Raw genomic sequence first — 14186 nt, 5'->3', positions numbered from 1 at the left:
GGTAGACTTTGGGTTGATTTGTTTACACTTTCTCTGAAGATTGCTCAGTGCTGGGATGGATATACCCCTAATGGCAGCAAGTCCTGCTATCAAAACACCAGAAGGTAAAGACAGTAAAAAAGCTGTAGTTAACACACACACCTCACTCGGTTCCCGCAGCGAAGATCTGAGAAAGGCCAGGGAGGGAGCGAACAGTAAGTTTGGAAAGCACCCAAACTCTCCAAGACAAAACACATCGTCAGAGCCACACCCAGCTGAGAGTTCTCAAGTGGATTTCTCCTTTCAGAGCTCTCCTCGCTCACTGAATCCCTTACAGGGCAAAAACCTCTGCAGTGAACAGGGGTCAAGGCTTCAAGGCAATAAGAGAAGGAGACATAGCTACCCTCAACCTGCACACGCAGATCAACAGGGCATCAACATGCATAAGGTAAACCCTAACAAGGTCAAAGACATAAAGAGAAGATGCCAATATTATGATTTGCAGTTTCGCTTTTCCCCTTTCTATAATAGATAGATCAAATAGAAAATCGATAGTAATGAAGAGGCCAGAGCAACACTGTTCATCCACCTGGTATCTGTGAGATGCTTCGTCTTACAACAGAAGAATGCATTGCTCTCACGCTCATGTGGAATATTTACCGAGATAAAATACTTGCTTAGAGAATCTGTTAAGTTTAAATTCAAAAAGCCAGGTGAATACTTTTCCTTCACATGTGCGCTGCACATACAATATGGAGGAAAAGTGTTCATACACATAAAATAATACTTTTTTAAAAAACAGGTTACCAACATTTTAAGAATGATGCCCAGAGTAGTGCTAGGGGAAACTTCCTGAATCTAAGTCCATGACTATAACAGAATTCCCGAGATGAAGGACCTTATAAAGAAAAGGAGTTGAATTTGGCTAACAGTTTAGGGCATTAAACACCCACGTTCCGGCAGCCCCTTCAGGTGAGCCCCTCAGTCATGCCATCCTGGCAGGTGACACCGAGTGGCAGAAGAACATGGTGGGGTACTGGTGTGAGGGGGACCAAGCTGGTGAAGTGACCTTGCTTTACAACGATCTACTGTCAAAGGGACTGACCCAGTCCTCTGAGACTTAACTTAGTCCCCTCGATAGCCGTTAATCTTTCCCAAGGATGGTGACCCAGTGGCCTCTCAGACCAGACCCCACTTCTTACAAGTCCTGCCACACCCTGACCAACCTTCCAACATACCTTTGAGCGGCACACCCACGCCGTGGTGATACAGCAGATAAAAGAAGTGCATCAAGTCAGTTGCCTGTAATCTTAGGCAAGGGTGCTCTGGGGAATTCTAGTAAATTAATCCTATACCACAATGGCGAAAACTTTATAACCAGAAATAGGAAACTGTAGACAAAAATTAACAAAACCCTCTTCAAGCCCTCAAAATTATCAACAGAATTATTAAATCATCAAACATGGTTTACAATAAAAAAAAGAGAGAGACAAAAATATGATATACCCTAAATTTGGAACATGGCTTTAACCATGTGTGGAGAAAGTGTGGGAAACCATATGCCCATCCTGACCGGGAACTGCGTGTCCGCTGACCCTCCTCTGCTGGCGGGTGTTTGTACGGGATCCCTGCCTTCCGACTCGAGCTTCATTTTGACTATGAAATTAACAGCCTGTCCTGGGGCCTCTCACTTCTGCTTTTTGTCTTGTCTTGCTTACTGACACTTTGAGGAAAAGCCACTTCCCTAGTTACAGACACCAGTCAACAGCAGGAAACCTCCACTGTTCTCCTCGGCCCGTTCTCCATTACAGTCATCCCCATTTTCAAGCCTGCCAGCTTCGTGCCATCCACACTCCATGCCGCCTGGAGCCTGGGAGCCCAGGCCTTCTGTGAGTCCAGGAGGGTAAGTCAGATCTGCAGCGATCAACAGTGTGACCTCAGGGTTCTGCGCCAAGCACTGGCATGGGAGGAACACATCAGTATCGGAGTGTGTGTGTGTTTGCGTGTGTGTGTGTGCGCGCGCTTCCCTGCCAACACCATACCCTGACTATGTTCGTTCATCTTAAGCTTTGAAGGACTTGACAATTACTGTAATTCTCATGTGACAAAACTGTATTTCTCGCCTGTACACAAAACCTTCGCAGCTTTCTTTGAGCTTCGGGGGTAATTTGTGTATTTAGATACAGTCATGAAATCTCAGGAATCCATCATAATTTCCTGGAATATTTTATAGTCATGAACTTCAGAAAAACCTGGGTTTCCTTAAGCAGGTATCGCGTGTCCTTTGTGTCTAACTTAGGTTATTCGGCTTCTGTAGAGGCCTTGAAGGCCTGTGTAGATTGTTTTTATGAGGTGGGCAGATGGGGAAGTAAAAATAGTGCCTAGACTCTTGCGGCTTCAGCCAAGCCCCCACGTCCTAAACAGAAATGGTGCCTGCTGATCACAGTGTCCACTGTGGCCTCCACCCTGGCCTCCTAGCTGGGGTTGTCTGGGATAGGGCTTCTTGGGGCTTGAGGTGGGAACCAAGGGAATACTCTAACTTGGCTATTCACCTGTCCTGGTTACTTTGCCCTAAGATGGTGGCAGTGAAAGCTAGAGGACATTTTTTATCATGAAATGTCTGATAGGTATTTTGTGTGTGAGTTATGTGGTATGTATATATGTGGACATTTATATGCCTATATGTATGGTGTATGTGTGCGTGCGTGTGTGTGAGAGAGGTGAATGTATATATGTGCATATAGTGGATATATATGTATATGTGTGCATATATATAAATAAATATATATATACATATATTGTGTCTGTGTGTGTGTGTACTGACACACACATGCCATGGTGTATGAATGTCAGAACACAACCCCAAGGGGACACCAGCCTCTCTGTTGTTCAGTGCTGTATATATAGTCTTACTGGCCCACGAGCTTCAGGGATTTCTCCTGTCTCTACCTTCATTTTACAGTAAGGCACCAGGACTAATGATATTGCTTCCATGTAAGTGAGGAGGGACTTGGATGGTTGGTTTCTCTGCTGTGCCAAGGGCTGTTCATTTGCTCTACCTGCCTGGCCAGTCCAGGGAGAATATGGTCTACCTGCTTCCCTCACTGGCAATGTCAAGTTAAAGAGGAAAATGCTGGCTTCTAGCAGGAGTTTACAAGTTTTCTTTTTAAAAATCTCTAAGAGAGACATTTGTACCAATTTCCCATTCTTTGGCCTCCTTGCTGAGTCTTTGCTATTCAAAAGCGTGTGTGGATCTGACACCCTGAGAACTTAGAAGCTCCGCCTGAGAGCACTCTCTTCCTTGTTCCAGAAGTGTCTGTCATCTGCAGGTCCTGTCAGCCAGTTGCCACGAGGTGCAAAAAGTACACTCAAGAACCAGGGTATATGTAGTCCTGGCTATGGCACCTTTTATTCCAGAACCTTCTTCTCCCTTCTTGTTGTCAGGGAAACAAGTGCATGTGTGTTCTCTCTGGCACAGCACTTGCTGATGAGCTTGTGGTATCCGTTCAACGGGTTGATCAAACAGGGCTGCGATTTAGATTAGAAAATTAAGTGCACCAGAGGCTGGGGAGATGGCTTAGTTGGTAAGGCGCTTGTCAAGCAAGAACAGAGACCTGAATTCAGTCCCCAGCTCTCAGATTTTAAAAAGCTGAATGGATGGCACTGGGTAATTAGGGTGCCGAGGAAGTGTGGAGAAAGGCAGAATCCTAGTGCTCAAAATACAAGGTGGTGACCCCCGAGGGACAACCCTGGGATCACTCTCTGGCTTCTACACACATGCACACCCCCATGTACACGAGTATGTACACCTATTAAGTGCTGGTTAATAAGGTGGGCTGGCTGCTTGTTTGTAAGCAAACAGTTAATAGTCTGTGAACCATAGGTATCCTCTGGGACTTGTGCTAACGGTGTCAAGGTGGGCATACAGACCAGCTTAGGGAACTTGCCTATGGACTCTGAGAGTGACCATGGGCCTGCCGAGATGTCAGGCTTTGTCAGGCATGTTTCTGGGGTTCTCTGCTATGGAGCTGCCTCACACCACTCTGGGTTTTCCTTTTATTGTCTCTCTATTTCTGAATGGTGGTGGACGCTCTGCAGGCCAGTCTTGGCTGTGTGTGTGTCCTCTCTCTCTGAAGTGCAGGCCTCTGCATTCTGAGAAAATTCCTATGCTTTCTGCCAGAACAGAATGGGCGGGGGGGGGGGGGGTTCCTCTGAGAAGTGTGGCTCCTCCTTGAGAGGCTAGGTGTCTGTGCATGGTGACATCCAGGCAGGGTACAGGAAGGCTGGGGGGACAGACCCCCCACAGGGTAGCATCCCAGAGGATAAACCCCTAACTGCCAATGAAGCCATAGCAGCTGGCCTGAGCAGTTCAGGCCCAGTATCCTCTGGGGTCCATTCTCCCCTGCTCAGGCCCCAGTCTGTGCCCATGTGTTTTCTGCATGGTAAGATCCCACAGAGAAGCCATGTGAATGCTCACAGCTCCGGGAAGAGGAGTCGTGGGCAGTTAGCTGCAGAGCCCGGTGCTGTGGGGTGGGCCTGTGGCACCTCCTTTTCCTTCGTTATTTCTCGCTCACTGACCAGCCTGACTAGCTTAGCGAGACTGACTCTCCCTCTAGGCTGGGTTCATTCCTCTTTTTTATGAAAATTACCCTAACCCCTGGAGGAAGTTTTTCTTTTTAATGAAGTTCTGGCACTTAACTTACTCAACTTAAAGCTGCAAGGAAATTTCCCAGGTACACTCAGTGGGACTGTTTTGCCTCAGGGTGGCCATGTGGTTTCAAGTGTCATAAGTCTGTATTTGCATCTTCCTGATTTTGTTTCTCTGTGCAGCCCAGATTGGGTAGAAGTTACCCTTGGGTGATGTTTTTCCTCCAGCCACAGTTCACATTACACCAGGGGCTTTTGTGGCCAAGTGACGGGGACACCAGCACACTTATAAAAAGACAATGCCAATAGCAGCAGGTGTGGTGGCTCACACTTCTCTTGGGAGGTAGGAACAGGTGGATCCCTGTGGCTGACTGGCCAGTCTAGCCTGTCTGGAAAGGTCTAAGCCAGTAAGAGCGCCTGTCCCAGAAAACGAGATGGATGGAGTCTGAGGAACAACAGCTAAGGCTGACCTTTGGTGAGTCCACACACACACACACACACACACACACACACACTCATGTGCATGCATGCACGCACACGTGCACACACAGGCACTTTATTCACTAAGATGTATTTGCAACCCCAGTCATTCATGGCAGCCTTGCCATTATTTGTGGACATGCACTAAGTGATTTTATTCTTTTTCTGTGAAAAAAAAAAAAACACTCTGGCAAAAAACAGCTTGCGGGTTTGGTTTACACTTCCAGGTCACAGTCTGTCTTGAGAGGAGTCAGGGTGGGTACTTAAGCAGGAACTTGAAACAGAAAATGTGTAAGAATGCTGTTGTTGGCTCACACTCAGACTCAGGCGTAGCTTGCCTTCTTGTCCAGCCTGGGACTGCTTGCTTAGGGATTGCGCTGCCTGTCAGGGGGCTGGGCCTTCCCACATAAGTCATCAATGAAGACAGTCTCTCACAGACATGGACCCAGGCCTCCCCTCAACTGAAGCTCCTCCTCTCAGATGACTCCAGGCTGTCAAGGTGACAATCACAGGACAGTGGTCCTCTTCTTGTCTCACAGCATAAACAGACCCGTTTTCTTGATCTCTTTAGGGCCACTTTTTAATAGTGGTTTTTGTGGGGCCATCCCTATTGAAAATGGTTGAAAACATGAGCCCTGCCTAGTGTCTCTGAGCATAATAAGGCTGTAGTGCGCTTCATTAAGTAAGCCTCCGTGTTCGGTGAGCTTCTCACACGCATGGGAATGCTGCCTATGGGTCAGTGCCGAGGCATTGACAATGAATATGAACTGTTTCGTTGAATGGACACATGTCGGCTACCAGGCTGTGTGTGCATAGTCTGGCTGATAGAAACATAGCCAGGGAATCTCCAGGATTTAACCTTCAAAGTTTCCTGAGAAACAGTGTCTGAAAATTTGTAAGCTCCATGCTCAGGGCACCTCTGTGGAAAGAACCTACTGTGCTTCACAGGAAGTAACTCTATTTAGTTTCGTGCATAAGGGGAAGAAAGTAGGGACAAGGGCAGGAATATGGATGGGATAGAGAGAGGAGAAAAGAGACACGACACTGTGAGGACGTGTGAGCTGTGATGCCTGTGATGGTAAACTAACCAGAACACTGAAGTTGTCTCTGATCCCAAACACAGTAGACAGCAAGTCCTTGGCTCAGATGGTCCTGCCTCACAGAACCCAGGCAGAGCGCCCTGGCCTCCAGTCTGTGTGCACAGATAGAGAAAATGAGGGAAGGTGGGGCGGGCTCATAGCATCCTGGAACACACCTCAGGCGTGTGTATGTCAGCATTTCTTGATGTGGGAAGTCCTTCTGTATATGTGTTGCTTTTATTGGCTAATGAATAAAGCTGTTTCGGCTAATGGCTCAGCAGAGTAAAGCCAGGCAGGAAATCTGAACAGAGATGATATATGGAAAGAGTAGGCGGAGTCAAGGAGACGTCACGTAGCTGCCAAAGAAGACAGATGCCGTGTAGCTGCTCAAGAAGCAAGAGGTAACAAACCATAAGCCTCGTGGTAAAATATAAAATGATAGGACCGGTTAATTTAAGATATAAGAGTTAGCTAGCAATATGCCTAAGCTATTGACCAAACTGTTGTAGTTAATATAGTTTCTGTTGATTATTCGGGTCTGGGTGGTTGGGAAATGAATGAGCTGTCTCCATTTATGATGATTTTCTTTGTGTGAGTTTTCCTCCTCTCTCAAATTCTGGGTACCAGAAAGCCTTCTCCTGACTGTGGAACCCAGACCTTAAGCCTTACTCACTGCCCAGGTGTTTGTTAATTCAGATATTTCCAGGTGCTGGCTGCTTCTGCAGTCTGATTTTTCATACATGCTTTCCGGGATCTAAGGAGCTGCCTGTGACCACCCTGAGAAATGTGATTGCTTAATTAGCTCAGTGGCTATCAGAAACACTGTACCTGCAACGGCAGGTGCAGTTATTGCTCAGTCTCTATGGAGATGTTGATGTTGATAAGATATTATTACACAGATGCCTATGAAAGGACAAAGGTCACACAGTCCACCTTAGTCCTGGGACTGGAGAATTGGCGTGTCATTGTCTAACGGGAAAGGAAGTTCAGAAATCTGTCAGTTAGCCAAGGGCTTGTGCTGCCAGCCTGGGGACATGAGTTCACCTTCTAAGCTCCCATGTAAAAGGCGGGTGTGACAGGCGTTGTAATCCCAGGGCTAGGGAAGCAGAGAAAAATAGACAGATCTCTGGAGCTCCCTAGCCAGCCAGGCAAGCCAAGTCAGGAAGCTCCAAGGTTAATGAGACACTGTGTCTTCCGTGGCCGCAGGAGAACTGCTGAGGTGCACGGGTGTCAGGGTCATGCAGGACCAGGAGGGACGCCTGCGGAGCTTGCTTTCCTCTCTGCTCTGCATCCCATCCTTGCTGCCTTCTAGGTTTGGAGGGCATCATGTGTAAGTGGCCTTCTAGGCCTTCTGTCCTCCTCCTCAGATTAGCTGTTCCAGCTTGCATCAGGAGCCAATCTGGGAACCATGACCCAACCTCAGAGAAGGAGGGGTAGTGGGGGGGCCATTGAACCCTCAGGTGAGACTGACTATAGACACTCCTTCTTGTCATTTGTATGCAGTTGTGCCCTAGTTGCATGTGGTGTGGGATCTCAAGCAGGGGCTGGAGCATGTAGGCTGGGGAAGACTAGAGAATAGATATTCTAACTATGTAGTCGTGGACAAAGCCATCGTCTTTGCTGGGTACTGATCTTCCAGTGCAGTTGCTTTAGGGTCATCCATGCTCCTGTCCATAAAACCCTCACCCATGTTCTGTAATTAAGCCTAATGAACTCATTGGTCCTCTACGGTGAATTTTGGTGAACTCAAAATTCTTTGGGCCCTCATGAGGAAGAGGAAAATGTTGTTTATGTTTCCCCTTTAGGTGGAATTTCCACAATGTCTGCTCATTGTTGAGAATGATCATCAAATAGATAAGGGAATGTTTGGTTATTTAATGTATCGGTGAAACCAAAGACACAAAGACAGGCCATATAAGATTTGTGGTCATGACATAGCAACCAAGCTAGTGGTTTCCAGTCAAGGGCACCTATGCCCCAGAGAAGACCTGGCGATGCCTGAAGATGGTTTTTGGTTTGCATGATTGGGGAATGAACTGCTCTAGACACCCAGTATGTGGGCGGCGGGATGCTGCTAAATCAGCTCAGGTGGAAGAGAAGCCCCTACTACCATAAGCACACATACCAAAGACTGGTCCAGCCCCTCCATCAAGACTGTGCGGGCTGAGCAGCTCTGAGATGAAACTGTAAAATGCTCTGGAGAAATTAATGGGTGTTATAGCGTGCCAATGCAGCTGTCTTCATATGTAAATAGAGGGCAGGAAGGCCCTCATGACCACATGTGGAAGAGAAACTGCTCATTCTCCAGAAGCCCCAGGCAGACGATAGACAGCTGGGGCCATCCATGGCTGTGTTCGTGGACCTCTGGCCCAGACCAAGAAGATCAAAAAAGCAGCGTGGAAGTCAGTGGTGCATTTGAAAGGGGCTTGTCCAACGTGAAGCCATGTGGGAGAATTAGGGAGACATGGGCACCTTAGAAATACTGACAAGTAGGAAGAATGCATTGGCAGGACGTCCCCTGCAGCCAGGTCCTTGAGGAATTAGGGAGCAGCAGGCATGGTGTCCTAGGAGTATCAGGAAGAGCGGGGCTGAGGAGAAGAGGCAGGGACTCTGTTGAGACGGCATTTCCTGCTTGAAGCATGGAGCATGTGACAGAAGGTTCCTTCCCACAAGAAGCTGTGAGCTCATGCAGGACAGGAGTGAGCTGCATCAACACAAACACAGGGCTGGGCCTCTGGCCAGCTGATGTGTTAGGCTTCAGGGTCCTCTGGACTCAGACAACTTAGACTTTAAACATTTTCATTTAGGAAACTAGCAGTAAAGTCTCCAAAATGAAAGAGGGGCACATTCACACTAAGCGCATGTTTTGTGGTCATCTGGTAAAACTTGATCAAGCTGGCTGAACCGCCCAGACCTTTGAAGCTTACATTTTTGCATAAGGGAAGGGTGGAAGCTGTATATAAGAGAAATACACTTACATGAATTTCAATAAGAATGTGTTGGTGGGGAGCAATGGCAGGCAAAGACAGACACCTAACAATCAGATCATCAGAACATCTGAGGGGATGGCAGGAACTTAGAGCACAGGCCCGGGAAGGAGGAAAGTCACTAGGGAAAATGCTGTAACCCAGACATTATGTGTCTGGCATGTGAGGCATAGAAGCCATGTGTGGAACACAGCTGGGTGGACTGGAGTTGGGTTAAGGAGGGCCTTGTAGGCTGGGGAAGGTTTAGGATGTGCTGTGGATATGGCCATCTTGAGTGCACTGTGTTTACCTAGAAGGAAATGGACTAAGAATGAGGCTCAATGGGGAGAACCAGGTAAGACTCAGAGGTGGTGGACACCCCAGGCAGTGATGGGAGTGGGTGAGGAGCGCAAGTGGCTCGAGATTCTCTTTGTGAAATCTGCTGCTTAGATGGACCCTAGAAACTGGCTCAGTGAACCTCCCTTTAGATCCTTCACCCCTTGGCCACATCAGTGAAGATTAGGACATCTCTGCCCCAGTGTGTGCCCATTCTTGGAGAGCAAAGTCTTTCATGACTCTGGGGATGAACTATAGAGGAAGGGAGAGAAGGAAGGCTCCAGAAGGCCTTTAGCACTGTCTTGACTGGCTGTTGCAGTGGCTGTCATTTCCATTAGAGTGGGGAGAAATATGATGGGCCCTCAAAACACAGGGTCAGTGTGAGTGGATCTGGGAGGGTCAAGCTATTTCTTGGGTGATATAGGTATGAATAATTTGCATTAGTATAGATTTTGCTTTATTGATAGAGATTTACGTTCAATTTTGTTTTATGTATATGTGTTTCTGATATTGATTAGGTATTGTGATTGTGTAGTTCATTATTAAAATGTAATGTATAATTAGGAAATATAGGTTGTTGATGGATAATCATAAATAATAGTCAAGTTTGTAGTCATGTTAATATTTTCTAGATGTACATAGATATATTTTAGATAGACATTCTTCATGTCTTTCAAAGATTACAGAATAGGACATTTAATGTTTTAATAACTGAGGACTTTTCATGACAATGAGACACTCTGCTCCTGGCAGCACCAATCTACTTCAAGAAGAAGATGGGCATCGAAGAGGCACCTTATGGAGTTTGATAGCCATTTGGGCAAGAAACTGCTCTTGCCTGGACTATTGCATAAACTGGACACAGAGAACCCACAGAGAGAGGACTACTGAACTTGCCTAAGGTGAGATGATCTTTTGGGGTTCCTGATTCATGAAAGAGTCTGCGAGACATTCTGCAGGACACAACAGATAGTGACTGACCTGACTTTGAATTTTCCTGCTTTATGGAAATGTCTGCTGGATACCATGGGCCTGAAGGCTGAAGATGGATGCCCCAACGGTACAGAGGAACTTTGGGTGACTGTCCAGGCAGCGAGATGTCTCTGCCATTTCTAGAGTTTTAAAAGTTGCTTTTTTCTTGTTTGCTTAGGTAGTATTGTATCTTTCTGGAGTCTTTGATGGAGTTAAGAATAGTTAGTTATAGTTATAGTTTTCCTTAGTTATGACAAAGATTATTGTAACTTTTACTTGATAACCGTTTTGTTATATGTAATTTTGCTATGTTAAAGCCTTTCTTTTTTTTTTTTTTGTTTAAACCGAAAAAGGGAAAATGATGGAGGAAGGTCATTGGCTAATAAAGGAACTGCCCTGGCCCATTTTATTGGTTAGAGGATAGGTGGGAGGAGAAAACAGGACAGAACGCTGGGAGGAAGAGGAAGTGAGGTCAGACTACACAGCTCTCCTCTCGGGAGCAGACGCCTGAGAGCGACGCCATGCCCAGCTCCCGGGATGAAGCTCTTACCCAGGATGGACATAGGCTAGAATCTCCCCGGTAAGCGCACCTTGGGGTGCTACACACAGATGATTAGAAATGGGCTAAATTAATATGTGAGAATTAGCCTAGAAGAGAATGGGCCAAGCAGTGATTAAATGAATATAGTTTCCGTGTAATTATTTCGGGCATAAGCTAGCCGAGCAGGCGGCTGGGGTGCTGGGAATGCAGCCCCGCTGCCCCTATTACCACACTTGGGTATCAAAAAGGAGCTTGGGGCCGGGATGTGGTGGCACACGCCTTTAATCCCAGCACTCGGGAGGCAGAGGCAGAGGCAGGTGAATCTCTGTGAGTTCGAGGCCAGGCTGGTCTACAAGAGCTAGTTCCAGGACAGGAACCAAAAAACTACGGAGAAACCCTGTCTCAAAAAATCCAAAAAAAAAAAAAAAAAAAAAAAAGAGCTTGGGTCAACCAACACACAGTGAGGGACTCACTAGTAAGACTGGATGTCCATTAATCATCAAGTATTCATGTATTTGTTTTTATAACCCTCCACCAAACACCAAGAGCTGCCCCAGGCATGGGGACAGGGCAGTCCCTTTCAAGCCCCTCCCAGCCAACCCTGCTAATGTGTTAAAGGGATCTTACCCTGTGATGATGGACCATAGAGACAATTGAAGTGAAGGAGGGGAGACAAACAGCCAAGGAAATCCCAAAATATTACTTCATGTTAAAAAACATCCCCTCAGTCTGGGTGCTAGCTCAGTCAGTAAGGTGCTTGCCTTGCAAGCACAGGATTGAGCTGAATGGTCAGAACCCCTGCAGAACAGCCATGCTTGGTGGCACAGAGGCAGAGACAGGAGGATTCTGGGGCTTGCTGGCCACCCAGTCTAGCCCGTCTGACAAGTTCCAAGTTCATTGAGAGGCCTGTTTCAAAAAGAATGAGGTGACGAATGATTCAAAAACAACCCCAATGTTGACCTCTGGCCTACTTATTACACATGTGCACAAGCATCCACATGAACATGCATGTGTACACATGTTTCTTTACTTCTAAAGCCTTGTGTATAACTTACCTCCTAAAGTCCCCAAGAGAGTGAGAGATTTGCTGTGTTCTGACAGGCCCCCCCTACACCTCACTACTATAGAGCAACGTAGACAGGAGTGTACAGAAGTAAGTACAGGCTAACTCTGGGCAGAGCTGAACTAAGGAGGAATGAGGGGGTGGTTTGTTAGGACTGGGGTCTTTAATCTTTCTCAAGTTCAAGCTTTTATACAGTGGCCTCACACACTTGTTAATGTCAAACTAAGAAAATGTAGTGTTGAACTGAGAAAGAACGCGAGAGTTCTCAATACTGTTGAGGGTGTTGAAATGATCTCGGGCTGTGGACTCTCCCTGCAGTCAGAGGATGAGAGTCCAGACAGGACATGAAAGCCACAGTGGTAGGTGTGATGAGTTCAACGGCACCCGGAAGAGCACATGTGTCAGGTAATGGTGACTCTTCAAGGGATGGGGATTAGGAAAGTGCCACTTCTGTGGCCAAGACTAAGTGAAAAGCTCAGTCTCTTCGTTTTTGTTTGAGGTCCTTTGGGAATTTGTTTGGTTGATATCTGTCTTAGTTGGGTTTCCATTGCTGTGAAAAGACACCATGACCGTGACAAATCAAATAAAGGAGAACATTCAATGGGGCCTGGCTTACTGTTTCAGAGGTTCAGTCTGTTATCGTCATGGTGGGAAGCATGGCAACACAAAGGCAGACACAATGCTGGAGAGGGAGCTGAGGGTTCTACATCAGGATCAGCAGGCAGCAGGAGGTGAACTGGCTTGAGGTTCTGAGACCTCAAAGCCCAGCCCCCAGTGACATACTTCCTCCAACAAGGCCATGCCTCCTAATAATGCTGTTTCCTATGGATCTATGGGGTCCACTTTTATTCAAACCACCACAGTACTCCAGTCTCATTTCTGTTGCCATAATATAATATTTTGACAAAAAAAACAGTTTAGGGGGGAAAGAGTTTATATGGCTTATAATTCCAGGTTGCTGCTCACCATCATGGGGAAGTCAAGGCAAGAACTTAAAGCTTCACACCCAATTAAGAGCAGAGAGAATGAGTGGACCCATGCTTGTTCACCGGCTGTTTGCTGCTTATGTTCAGTTAGCTTTCTTCACACAGACAGTTCAGGGCCCAGGAGTGAAGTGCTGCTACCCACATTTGGAATGAGTCTTCCTACTTTGAATAACAAGCAGGTACAATCCCCTCTATACCTGCCCAAAGGCCCAGCCTGTTCTAGACACTTCCTCAGCCGAAACTCTTTCCAGGTTGTGTCAAGGTGACAGTTAAAACTAACTAGCACAGTTGCTTTGTTCTGTCTTTTTATTGTGATCTGTTACATTTACTTATATATTTTACTTATTAGAGAGTCTCACTCTGTAGTCCAAACGAGGCTGAAAATCACTGTGTAGCCCAGGCTGTCCTCCAATTTGCAGCTACCTCTTCCGAATGCTGAAATCGCAGGCAGCATATACCACATGCCACACAAAAAGCCTGAATTTGTGAGTTTGGCATGGTAGGCACAAGCTAATGCTTGCAGAGTCGAGACCTGTATCCAGCCGTGAGACTTGCATGGTAGCCTGGTTAAGAGGAGGATGGAATGGAGACCAGAATGAGGTCCCGAGTGGGCACGAGGAGTGCCAGCCTTGGAGAGATATACATGTGGGGGCAGGTACTGACGCTATCCATGCTCCAGGTTAGAGCCCAGGCCAGGCCAGGAGCAGCTGCTGTCTGTCATTTCAGCATGGCACTTCCTCCCTCCAGCCGGCACATGCATTACTTGCGGTGTCAGAAGTCAGGTCAAAATGAAGACGGCTTCTTGGCAAGGAGAGTGCCAACACCAACCTTTTTCCTTCCCACTGAAAATTAAAGGGGCTGCCTACTAGGGAAGGAGGCTGCATTGCCATGTGGAGTGGTGATTCCCTGAGGCTGTGGGCCATGGTGGGGACAGGGGTGGGGACAGGGAGAGGCTAGTCAAAGCGGATGGAGTAACAGTGAGCTCCCAGAATTACGTCAGCAGTCCTTGCTGATTCTGTCCCACGAACCACTGTCCACACTCAGGGTGTGTGTGCCCTTGAGCACTGTGTCAAAAGACTACTATACACTTCTCTTTTCTGTGTGTCTTGTTTTGGATTTGTGTTGCTGTGTAGAGAC

General features: G+C 47.0%; 1 protein-coding gene across 3 annotated transcripts in view; it reads left to right on the top strand.

The window, feature by feature from the left end:
* LOC121444492 (tyrosine-protein kinase SYK) overlaps positions 1-14186 on the top strand; it is a 73112-nt gene that overhangs the window by 12413 nt on the left and 46513 nt on the right. Inside the window, exon 1 of one of the 3 annotated variants that reach the window (XM_041646304.1) lies at positions 6574-6586. The exons of the other annotated variants lie outside the window; for them this stretch is intronic. The gene's annotated coding sequence lies outside the window, so the exon portion shown is untranslated. Of the gene's footprint in view, positions 1-6573; positions 6587-14186 lie in introns of those variants that run through there. 3 annotated transcript variants of the gene reach the window in all.

This window comes from Microtus oregoni, unplaced genomic scaffold (assembly GCF_018167655.1).
Source record: "Microtus oregoni isolate MIOR12 unplaced genomic scaffold, Mior012 000128F_ref0000496, whole genome shotgun sequence".
NCBI classification, from domain to species: Eukaryota; Metazoa; Chordata; class Mammalia; order Rodentia; family Cricetidae; genus Microtus; species Microtus oregoni.
This window is presented reverse-complemented; position numbering and strand designations above follow the sequence as displayed.